Source organism: Crocodylus siamensis, chromosome 7, assembly GCF_052110815.1.
Source record: "Crocodylus siamensis isolate JL-2025a chromosome 7, ASM5211081v1, whole genome shotgun sequence".
NCBI lineage: Eukaryota > Metazoa > Chordata > Crocodylia > Crocodylidae > Crocodylus > Crocodylus siamensis.
This window is the reverse complement of record NC_143401.1, coordinates 41,429,524-41,442,012: the sequence shown is the minus strand read 5'-3', so window position 1 is coordinate 41,442,012 and position 12,489 is coordinate 41,429,524. Positions and strand designations below refer to the sequence as shown.

General features: G+C 47.4%; 1 protein-coding gene across 2 annotated transcripts in view; it reads left to right on the top strand.

Annotated features, from left to right (window-relative positions):
- The window catches only part of LOC149859723 (endogenous retrovirus group 3 member 1 Env polyprotein-like), a 47,939-nt gene that overhangs the window by 26,532 nt on the left and 8,918 nt on the right, over positions 1-12,489 (top strand). The window contains exon 2 of one of the 2 annotated variants that reach the window (XR_016443442.1): positions 1,400-2,578. The exons of the other annotated variant lie outside the window; for it this stretch is intronic. The gene's annotated coding sequence lies outside the window, so the exon portion shown is untranslated. Of the gene's footprint in view, positions 1-1,399; positions 2,579-12,489 lie in introns of those variants that run through there. 2 annotated transcript variants of the gene reach the window in all.

Here is a 12,489-nt window from a genome sequence, read left to right as displayed (position 1 = left end):
TTGTATAGTGGGACCCGCAGTCCTCATTGGTCACATTTGTGCAGAAAAGACAAAGGGACCACTAGCAGTAGTTTGAGTTCCATGAGTTATATTTAGCCAGCTAAAGTAAAAAACTTGTTTAATAGGTTACCAGGCTGACCAATCAGGATTAACCATCTTGAGATATGAAGGCACAGAAGTGGATAAAGGTGGAGCTTTATAACTTGGGATCTACCCAACTCAAGGAGGCATCCAGCTGATTTTGCAGGCAGATTGTGGGGCCAGCTGCCATTTTTGAGGGCTTATGATGGCTGCCCGCCCCCCACACTGATTAGTTCTGAGGTCTGTCCATCATGCAACTCCACCCATCATTGCCAATTGGTGAAAATGCGTGGAAATGCCTGACAAGCAGCCCTCTCAGCCATTTAGTGGGGAGGGGTTGGGGAAGCAGCTATCTTGGGCTCCCCTTTGTGATTTTCCCTTTCCCTCCAGTGGACTGTGCTGCTGGGCCACAGCATCATGTGAGCTGCTGGCTGTCTCTGGGGAGCCAGCACTTTATTGTCAGTAGTTCCTTTTTTTTTTTTTTTTTGTGGATTTTGTGGACATTGCCTGCTTTGGCAGGCAATGCTGGATTTTGTGTTTTCTGCAAAATCTGCAAAATTGTGATTTTAGTAGGTCCCTACTGATAACGAAGGAAATCAAACACAGTAGACTTTTCCCTTGAAGCCTTTCAGCATAATCCACTGGGGAAAAACAGTAACTTCCAGCAAAACCTGTAGTGATTGCTACGTATGTCCTATTTGATTTATGTTGTTTGTCCACTTAGATGGAAAGCTCATGTGGTACAGATTGCACTGTTCTTCATGTTCTTTGTGACAAACATCCTATCAGGAGTTAAGTGTTTCTGTTATTGCTGGTTTGCAGTTGGTTTGAAGTGCAGTTCTATTCTGAAAAACAATTCTAAAAATGGTAATGGAAGATTGCATTGTGTTGTATTTCTGTGATTCAAGACCAAATTTCCTAAGTTTAGAAAACTTGTCCTTTTGGTTGCAGCTGCCAGCTTTGCTAACTTGGGCTATGTCTATCTTGTATTCCATTTTGCACCTGACCTGGCTTTTATTTAAGTAGGACAGTCCTGCCTAGGACCCCACGCACTTGCTCATGATTCTGTCTCCCCTCAGCTGATGGTACCTAAGCTAACTACATTAAAAGAGATATGGCATACTTCCATACACGCTGCAATCATAGCTCTGATTGCAGTTTGGCTGTACTGTGAGATCTAAAAGGAAAAGTTTTCTCCTCTTAACTCCTGTGTCATGATACCGAGCAAGAAATATTTTACAATTGACATTAACAACTGTTTGTTGACAATGTAGGCATCACAGCATACTCCAGTCTGTCATCTGTGTTTGTTTTACAGTGTCAAGAGGAGAAAAACATATTGTCACTAAAGAGACTTTCCTCCAGAGACCAGATCTGCAAAGTAGGAAAGCACCATTTTATGTGACTGATCTTCTGACTACAGTGTGGTGTTGGTTCAAAACTCCTTCAAGAGATCGATGCATGCAGGTTTAGTTTAGCAGCTAGCATGGGAGTATTATTATGGTAGACAGGAAGGTGGCCACTTACACTTGATACATTTTAGTCAAGCAGAGCAGAATTCAGGCTGTTCATTTGGTTCCATTTTAAAAACCTGTTATCTAAACAAAATTTATCCAACACAAGAAAAGTTCAACAGGTAACAAGAAATTAAATGAGGCCTAGTCAGATAAGTAGAGAGCTTTATATTAACTGAAATATTAGGAAAGTACTTGTTGATTTGAAATCGCTTTCCTAGTTGAAGAGAAAATTTAATAGAAAAGTGCTCAGGTGAGAAAGATTATGAATTCTTTTGGTACTCTTTTTTCAGAAAACAAAACTGCTCCAGTAGTTACACTTTGTACCTGCACCACATGCCTCTGACATCTTGGACATCAAGATATATTTCAAGTAATCAACAGGAACTGGAATTAACAGTAAAGCTAATGATGGTGGTGCAATGCAATTTAGCGCAATAAGTCTGCCTGTGCGTGAATTAGTATTTTGCTTAATTATCCATAATAGGAAATCCCAAAATTCTCAATCGGCCCTGTCAGTTAATATTAACTACAGATTTAGAAAATGTTATAATAATAGAATGGAAATGGAATCCCACTGAGTCAACAGCAGCATGTTACAAGGAATGCAAACACAGCTTGACTGCGGATTGTATTGACATCATTGGTTCACACCACTGCAGAGCTTGCCAACATGCTCACTACAAACAATGTTATTTAGAAAATATTAATCAGTCAAGTCAGTAGTTAGAACAAGGAAGCATTACCAAATGATAGGAAAGTAGGTCAGGGCAGGAAGCACAGAGGTAGCATATCATGAATGACCACTCATCTTATCTTAAGGATGTTTAGTTTCCCAGGTTCTCTCATTAGCATTTGATCAGCTATAAAGGGGACATTATCCTGCTAAGGACTATGTTGTATCTAATTCTATTTTTGTCCTAGGTGAGAAATATTTTTATGTTTGTTTGTTTTTAAGATAAGCATTATCTTCTGTTTCTTAACTTATTTGCTGGTGTCTTGCAATAAGGGCCATAATCACCCTAAAACAGAGGACTAAAAGAGAAAGTGCTGAGGTTAGGGGAACACGTTCTACTTAGTAAGTACAATGAGTGAGCAGAAGAGGCAGTCAATGAGCTAGTGAGCTGTTCCATTTGGCAAAGGATTGAAACTTAGATTATCTCCAGGCTGAGATGGATTCCTGAGTGGGTTGGGGCACCAGTGGGAAGCAGTACAATCCCTGTGTCAGCTCCAAACTACACTGAGCAGAGATCAGGATGTTGTGCAGCAGTCAGTGACAGCATAGCATGTCACCAGGACCATCATGGGGCTGCCTCTGCTTCTGGAGCTGCTCCTCTTCCAAGCCAGTAACTGTGCTGCACTAGGCTGGACCAGCCCTGAAGGGATGTAGAGTTGATGATCTTGGGAGGGGGCAGGGGTTGTCCCTGCTATGGGCTAATACATAATGCCCTGGCTGGTCCAGACCTCAAGAGGCAGAACACTAGGGATTATGCTTACTGTTAAGGGATACAGAATCCATGGAGGCTAGGCACTGGTACTCCAGTCTCTCTCTACCCCAGGGCCTGGAAAAAAGGTGGGCAAGCACAGGGGCAGGGCTCCTGAGCCTGGGTCTCTGCCTCCATTTGTCACCACTGCATTGCTTGTCCAGTCCCAACCCCAAAGTCATGGTCTTCTTTCAAAAGTATCCTCTTTCCAAAAAAAAGGAAACAATAATACATAATAAATGTTGTTATGTAGTAGTAACCTGTCACATAGGGCTCTGCATATGACCTGCACCAGGCACTAAAGTATCTGGCTGTAATTCTAATAAACTGAAGTCAACTAATACCAGTGACTTTACGCTATGGTCCGTTGATCCACTGAGTCAGGCAAGGCCTTGCTAGTAGTCTGCAGAAAAGTGGCACATTGCGTTTGCAATGCAGAGTTTAGGCAGTTGTAGAAGAGAAGCCACAGGATGCTGTGCAGAAGTCAGCCATCTTCCACAAGTAGTTTTCTGACTGACTCAACCTGCGTGAACACCATGTGACCTGTCGGCTGGGGGGGCATGGCGAGCTCCTGCAGGCAGTGGTGGTGCTGTTGGTGGCAGGAGCATGGCAGCAGCAAGCAGGGAGCTCCCGCAGGCATCTGTGGCACTATCAGTGGTGGGGGGTGGGGTGGTGAGTGCTGACCAGTGATCAGCAACCACCTGCAGAAACCACCAGCAGCATCAATGGTGGCCTGTGGCAATCACGGACTGCCTGCAGACACCACCATTGTTGTGGGGGGGGGGGGGGCAGCAAGCAGCGACCACCTGCACGAGCTGCCAATCGTGTCAGTGGCACCTTTTTGCAGGGGGTGCACTGCCATGCTCAGGGGTGCATGTGCACCCCCTACGTGTTGCTAATGTCAGCCTAGCACAGAGCCCCCTTCTTCACAGATTAGCTTTGCTAACAACAGACTATCCCTGTGCCTAGTTACATGTTCCAAGGGTTCACTCATACCAACACTTCAGGACAGCTTGTTTTTTCTATTAAGGGGCCAGACACTAGGGGTGTGAGAAGTGAGCCCTATTCGATTCAGATTCAGCCCGAATCAGGGACAGTGATTCAGTTAGTTGATTCGGATCACTGTCCCTGATTCAATTCAGCTGAATCTGAATCTGAAGATTCAATTCTGATTCAGAGAATCAGTGATTCGGACATAGGCACAGCTTTAAATTTTTCTACATACCTTGAGCTAGCCAGTGTGGCTCGTGATCGCTGCAATGCTGGGGTGCATGAAGAATCCCACAAGAGTGCAGGGGGCCCTCCACATGCTTGGCAGCGAACCCGGAAGTGGACCAGAAGTACTTTCAGTCCACTTCTGGGTCTGCCAGGGAGCATGCTGGGGGTCCCCCATGCCTTCCTGGTTTGGGGATCAGCCACAGGGGGACCCTGGGTGTCCCCCCCAACCCAGAAGGCACCAGTCACAAACTCCTTCCCCCACAAGACCCTAGCCAGAAAGCTATGGGGGGCCCTTGCAGTGGAGGCAAGGGGCTTCTCCCATCTCTCCCCCTCGCAACTAGTGCTGACAGTTGCTAGGTACTGGAAGTACAGGGCTGGTGAGAGGGTCCATTTTGGCAGCCTCCTGGGAGCACCCCCCACCTGCTGGCCTTGGCCATTACAGGCAGGCACTTAAACTCCCCGCCCCGCAAATGCCTGTTCAGTTCACTCCTGTTCTAACTGATAGTGCTTTAAGTATGATAGAGCACTTCTGCCTGGGGCTTTTTGAATGTTTGTACTAATGTTTGCAGGTTGCTGGTTAGGGTCTTGTGGGGGAGCTTCAGGGGTGCAGGGAAACCCCCCAGCGTGCTCCTCAGCCGACCCACAAGTGGACCGGAAGTGCTTTTGGTCCACTTCCGGGTCTGCTGCCAAGCATGCTGAGGACCCCCCTGCACTGCACTCCATGCGTCCCAGTATCACAGCATTCATGAGCTGCCTGCTACCTAGAGGTATGTAGAAAAAACATTTAAAACTGTCTCAATGTCTGAATCTCTGAATCTTTCCGAATTTCTCCAAATTGATTAGGAGGGTTCTGATTCGATCTGGAGATATGAAAGGGATTCTGATTTGGAGATCTGGCCACCAAATTGGGCTGAATCGCTGCCAAATCCAATCAGGGACTGAAGCTTTCCACAGTCCTACCAGATAGGCATTAGTCTCCAAACAGTACCTGACTCAAGCAAAGCTCCCTGTCCTCCTACATAGAAACATAATTTCTTTTCCCTTCAAGACATCAAGGCTAAGTACAAACATTCAAAAAGCCCCTGGCAGAAGTGCTCCATCATACTTAAAGTGCTATAAGTTAGAACAGGAATGAACTGAACAGGCATTTGCCATTCGGGGGGGGGGCAGGGAGTTTAAGTGCCTGCCTGTAATGGCCAAGGCCAGCAGGTGGGGGGTGCTCCCACATGCTTCCCAGGAGGCTGCCAAAATGGACCATCTCCCCAGCCCTGTACTTCCACTACCTGGCAACTGTCAGCACTGGCTGGGGGGGAGAGAGATGGGAGAAGCCCCTTGCCTCCACCACAAGGGTCCCCCATAGCTTGCTGGTTAGGGTCTTGTGGGGGAAGGGGGTTGGGTGCCCATGGCAGGAGAGCTCTTCCCCCCTACCCAATGTCTCCTGATAGCTGCAGTAAGGAGCTTCAGTATGGGGCTGCCTGGCTTGGCTTTTTGCTGTGCTGGGAACTGGGTCTGGGGGGAGAAGGGAATCTCTCTGCCACTCAGACTCAGCCCAGCCCCCCAGAGACCCCAGCCAGCAAGCTGTGGGGGCAGCCATCATGGCACAGGGACTCCCTTCCCCCTTCCCTGCTGAGCCTCTTGTCAGCAACAGCCAGAAACTGCAGCACAGGGCTCCCTGTCCAGGCTTTTTGCTGCACTAGGAACTGGGACTGGAGGGGAAACAGAATATCTCTACTGTGAGGACTTGGATGCAAAAAGCGGTTCGTTTCTTTGGAGGCTCGCACGCAAAGAAATCTCAGACACACACTTATTAGCAGCACAAAAGGTGTATTTGCAAATAGGGTCGGAGCAGAGTCAAAGGACTCAGATTACTCCGCCCCCGAGGAAATTCTCAGCTGGCATTTTATCCCTTTCCTCCTGGGCACGCGTGCAGAAACAGGAACTCTTACAGCTCATTTCCGGTTCATACAAACATGTATATGATCACGTCACTTCATCCGTCGCATGTATATTATAATTAACTACTTAAGTATGCAGGGTGGATAGGTGACTATGCATCAGCTAATTGCGCATGCTCAGAAAGTTCTTTAGGTCACCAAGAGTTGAAATCCCCCCCTGTTTCAAGGACACAGTCAGTTGAATTCCAGCTTCTGTAATCTGCATGAGAAGGACCAGGGGGAGGCCGAAAGAGTGTGGGGGAGGGAGTGATTTAGCATAAGAAAAAAACTGTAACAAAGCTAGCTAAGAAAGAAAAAGTCCTTGGCAGTGTTCTTTTCTTATCAGGTACGAGATGCAAACTGTGCAGTTCTAACAACACTCCATTTCTAACAATATTCTAACAATACTCCATTTACTGTGCATTTCTAACAATATTCCCCCCTCAAGATGCTTTCTGCTCCCCATTTTCATTTAGGCAAATCAAGATAATTACGAGGAATTTTTCTGAGGACCATGACTTTTGCTGCAGTCTGCGCTTTAAGGGGGACTGCTGCAACTTGCATCCCTTCAACTGTGGTGGTTATCAATCTAGTGAAACAGTACTCTCCTAATGCCACTTGGGAAAGATCCCAGCTGCGGTTCTCATCCCATTCTTGACCAGTACTCTTAACATCCGCCTTATCACTTACCAACCATTTTGGGGCCAAAGGAAAAGCCCTCCAAGGACACTGTTCTCCGGCCTCTCGGAGTCCCCTACAGGCCCAGCAGCTGGTAAGATTGAAAGTACCTGCAATTCTTTCCATCATGTCAACATACAAATTTGTCCCTGGGGGAGCAATTGGGGGAAGCGGGGGTATAGGCTGGCGGCTAAGGCTGCTCAATCCTGCTTCTCTCACTATACAGATAACAACAAGGCATATTAAGATTCCCACCATATTCTCCCTTTCTTGAGATCAAATACAGCCTAAACTTTTCCCTTTTTACTTTCTTGTCTAATTTTCTGAACTTTGATTAAGCCATCTCAAGCGCACTTGGAGATCACCAGTAGGTTCACAGCTCCACTTGCTGGCTTCTTGTTCCGAAGACGACTCAGCTTCCGGAGTGAGTTCGTCTTGGGAGTTGATGTCCTCTGACGCTCGTGGATGTCGTTTCACACGGGTATGGTGTATCCAATGGTCATGGCCAGCAATCTTTACAGCGGTGTGGGTTGTTAGAAGTACCTGGAAAGGGCCACTCCACCTCTCAGTCAAGGGTTCCTTTTTCCACCGCTGCACCAAGACCCAGTCTCCCGGGCAGAAGTCATGTACCGGTACGTCTAAAGGCAGACACTGAAAGGAGGCTGCATACCTGTGAAGAGAAGACAAGACAGACTGCAAAGCAATAACGTACATATGAAGCTCACTATTACCTAATTCAAAAGTTACATTTTCTCGCATCCTAGGGGGTAAGACTCGAGGCGGTTTGCCAAACATAATTTCATATGGGGTTAATTTGAGGCCCCGTCGGGGAGTGTTTCGAATGCAAGTAAGAGCTAGCGGCAATGCTTGAGGCCACTTAAGGCGTGTTTCAATACAGATTTTGGTGAGCAGAGTCTTTAAGGTCCTATTCATGCGTTCCACTTGTCCTGAACTCTGTGGTCTCCATGGTGTGTGTAGTTTCCAAGTGATCTTGAGAGCCTGTGCGACTTCTTGAACTACCTTTCCCACAAAGTGTTGTCCTTGATCCGACTCGATGGATTCAGGCAGGGAATACCGGGGAATGATCTCCTGCAACAAATACTTCACTACTGTAGCCGCAGTGGCAGTCCTGGTGGGCCAGGCCTCAACCCAACCAGAGAGCTGGTCTACCATGACAAGTAAAAACCCGTGATGTCCGGACCGTGGGAGCTCGGCAAAATCAATCTGCCATGCTTGTCCAGGGTACGCTGCCCAGGGTCTACCTCCCATTGGCACAGGGCGTTTCCTTCGAGGGTTTACTTTCTGGCAGGTGATGCACCTGGTAGCAATATGCTGAGCTTCTACATATAGCCCTGGGGCTACTGCTTGGCGGATCACTAGATCACCCATAGCCAAGCCTCCCATATGGGTTCTTGCATGGAGGTGTTGCAGCACCTCCCAAAGCAATGGCCTGGGTATCATGACCTTTCCTCCCGGTACTATCCACCACCCCTGGGAGTTCTTTTTTGCACAAGCTTTCTGTGCAAATTTATCTTCTTCAGGGGAATACTGCGGGACTAAATCCTGGACGTATGGCCATATGGCATGGGACAAGGCCTGTCTGGATACTTCCTCTGCTTCTCCCCCAGTAAATGCGGCTTCCTTTGCTGCCGCATCAGCCTTCGCATTTCCAAGCTTATGCTTTTCCTCAGCAGCCTTCCCACGGGCCCGCACTTGAATGACTGCTACCTCTTTAGGCTGGTGGAGTGCCTCTAGTAGCTTGATAATCTGGGGGCCATTAGCAATTTTATTCCCAGAAGCCGTAATGAAACCCCTTTCTTTCCACAATAGTCCGTGCGCATGGACTGTAGAAAAAGCATAGCGAGAATCAGTGTATATATTAACCCGCTGGTCTGTCCCCAGCTGTAATGCTCGGGTGAGCGCAGTGAGTTCCGCGGCTTGTGCCGACCATGAGCTTGGCAATGACTCCCTCCATACTACCTTATCCAAGGTTACCACTGCACATCCTGTTCGTCTTTTTCCATCGATGACAGAGCTGGAGCCGTCTACGAATTATTCAGCTTCTGGGTCTTCAGTTGGGTCCTCAGCAAGATCAGGCCGCACCTGTGTGGTTTGATTCAGGACCTCAAGACAGTCATGCATCAGTTTCCCTGGCTCCGGCAGCAAGGTTGCAGGGTTTAAGGCTGTAGTATGTTTGAAAGTAAGTCCTGGATTAGAGAGCAAAAATATTTCATACCGTGATTGTCTGGAGGGGTTAAGAAACTTTCCTCCCTCAGTCCCTAGAATCTGGGGAACTCCATGAGGGGTGTGTATTTCCATATCCGCACCCATGACTATCTTCTGGGCTTCTTCAACAACCACTGCTGTGGCTGCCACAGCCCGAAGACAGGCTGGCCACCCGAGTGCAACTGGATCCTCCCATTCAAAAGCAAACAATTTTTGACTCTCGGTGAAGGGGAATGGAGAAGAAAGCATCTTTCAAATCTAGCACTGAAAATATTTCAGCTTCCCCTGGTACTTGTGTCAAAATCATGTGTGGGTTCGGGACTACAGGATGGTCTGAAAGGACCTTCTTATTTACTGCTCGCAGGTCTTGGACCAGTCTGTATGAGACCCCATCTGCCTTCGGCACTCCAAGAATGGGGGTATTATAGGGTGAGGACCCTTCCACTAGCCATCCGCACCTCTTGTATTTCTCTATTAACGGCTTGAGTCCAGCTTTGGCCGCTCGGCTGAGTGGATACTGCTTTACCCGAACGGGCCCCTCCCCATCCTTGAGTATGATCCTTACCGGGGAGACCGACTTAGCTTGTGCAGGGGTTCCATCAGCCCATACCAAAGGGTCTACTCCAGTCATGTGATCTTCACAACTTACTACAGGGCATCGGTCCTCCAGGAGAGCCATCTGATAGTTCAAGCTCTGCTTGACAGGTAGCTGGACCACCATCTGATCGTCTCTGAAAAATATCCCAGCTTGCAATTTTGTGAGTAGGTCCCGCCCAAGTAGTGCAACCGGGCAACTTGCAGAATATACAAAGGAGTGCTCAAGCAAATGGTCCCCCACTTTGGTGAGGAGTGGTTTACAAACAGGGAGTCGGGATTGCGTTCCCTCAGTCCCTTCCACAAGTACATGCTGTTCACTAGTTCCTGTGTTAGAAATATTATTAAAAATGCATTATCAATAGCAGATTTAGAAAAAAACACAGCTGCTAGCCCTCCTTGTCTCCTAATGGGAGAGGGAAGGGGGGGTTGGAAACTGAAGGGAAAACTACCAAAGGCCCTTTGTATTAAGTATCACTCCCTCTTTGTTTTGCAAAGTTACTATCTCTTTGTTACAGTAAAGCATATACTCCTCAGCTTTTCTCATGCAGATAAAAGTAAATTACAGTTCTAACCTTGAGGCAAGAAAAATTTCAGACTCTTATAACCTCAAAAATGGTCTGCCCATGCGCAATAACCTAATACATATTAAGCCTATCTGCCCCGCATACTTAAGTAGTTAATTATAATGCACATGGGACGTATGAAGCGACATGTTTACAAATATGTTTGTATGAACCGGAAATGAGTTGTAAAAGTTCCTCCTTCTGCACACGTGGTCAGGAGAGAGGGGATAAAGCCAGCTGGGCAGTTTCCCTCGGGGGCAGCAGAGTGTTTGATCTTTTGTCTCACTCTCTGACCCTATTTGCAAATATATACCTTTTGTGTTGCTAATAGAGTGTGTCTGTGGCTGAAGGTTTTTTTTCCTCCTCCCGAGAAACGAACCACGATTTTTACATCAGAAATTGGCGCCCAACGTGGGGCTTCTCGAGGACTACCCCGGAATTCAGTGACGGAGCGCCTCCGGTACCAGGGGAAGTGCGCACCGAGCCGACTTTGGACTCGCCCCTGGAATTTGAGGTTTAAGTCCGAATATCCGGGAAGTTAAAGGAAGTATCCCATGTAAATTCTGAGTTTCTGGAGAGGCAGACACACTTTGGAATTTGGATCGAGATCTCTGGGGTATCTGAGTGAGTATACGAATTCCCTTTGCCCAATCTGGTGTACGGATCTAAAACAAAGGATGTGTAAGTTTGCTGAGAAATTCTAGGCTCAGCTCTCATTGTAAATCATCTGTTGTTGAGATCTTTTTGGTATTTGGTGTGCCTTGGGCGCATTTTTGTGGGCAAATGGGTACGAGTAGCTCTCGTGTAGAAAACAATATTGATACCCCTCTAAAAGTCTTATTACGTCATTTTAATAAATTTGCAAAGCCGGCCGATTATGGAATAAAAATGAAAAAAGGTGATTTAACTAAGTTTTGTCAACTCGAGTGGCCAACGTTTGGGGTCCACTGGACCCCAAAAGGATCCTTTGTGCTAAAAGAAGTGATAGCTATCCATGAAATTGTTATGCAAAATGGGTATTGGAATCAGTTTCCTTATATTGATTGTTGGTTGTGGGTGGTTCAAAATCAGCCACCTTGGATTAAGAATTACTTAGCAAAGTCTCATGTGATGCTTGTTAAGAAAAAGGCTCGGGGGGGGCCGCCTGTACTCCCTGAGTCTAATGAGGGGGGGGATTCTGAATTGGCTAAGTATCGGACCCGTGCTCCGGTTGCCCTGTCGGGTAGCGAAGATGAGTCAGACGCCTCCTCGGCATCCAGCCCTTCTGCACCACTGCCCCCTCCCTTAGAGAGACCACCACCGACGTACCAATGCATACCTAATGAGTTAGAGCGTGAGCCTCAGCCAAGTGCCTCATCTGAATCAGGAAATAAGGGTTATTATTTGCGCAAGCCTGTAGAGTCACAGCCGGTGTTGAACTGTCCGATGCGAGAGGTTATTGGGGAAGGAGGCACTGCAACTTTTGTCTACACCCCATTTAGCACTTCAGATTTATTTAACTGGAAGAATCAGAGCCCCTCTTTTCGTGAAGACCCTGAAAAGATGAGGGACCTGTTCCGATCTATTGGGCAGACTCATCGACCCACTTGGGCTGATGTCCAGATGATGCTCCAGACCCTCCTAACCCCGGAGGAGAGGAGATTAGTGTTGGGGACAGCGGAACGTATTGCGATGGCTAGAGTTGAGTCAGAAGGTGCTGCTAGTCGTACTCTGCGTGATACCTGCCCTGTAGAGGAGCCAAGATGGGATAATCATACTGCAGAGGGCAGAGAGCTGAGTGCACGGTATCTGGGAATTATAGTGGAAGCAATGGGAAAGGCAGTGCCTCGAGTTACCAATCTGTCTAAGTTGTATGAAGTGAGACAGGGAAAAGAGGAGGATCCCTCAGCTTTCCTTGGGAGGCTGTATGAGGCGTTTCGCAGGTTTTCGGATCTGGATCCAGAAGCCCCAGATAATCAACGCATGGTAAATCTTATGTTTATTGGTCAATCTGCTGCTGATATCCGTAAGAAGTTACAGAAAACTGAGGGAGGTGCTGGGAAACCAGTTTCAGAGCTGGTGGAAATTGCATATAAGGTGTATGGGAATCGTGAGCAAGTGCAGGAGCGCAAGGAGGATAAAAAGGCTCAGCGACAGATGGCAGCACTAGCAGCTGCTATGACTGGAGGGAACCCTGGAAAGGCTGGGATACAGA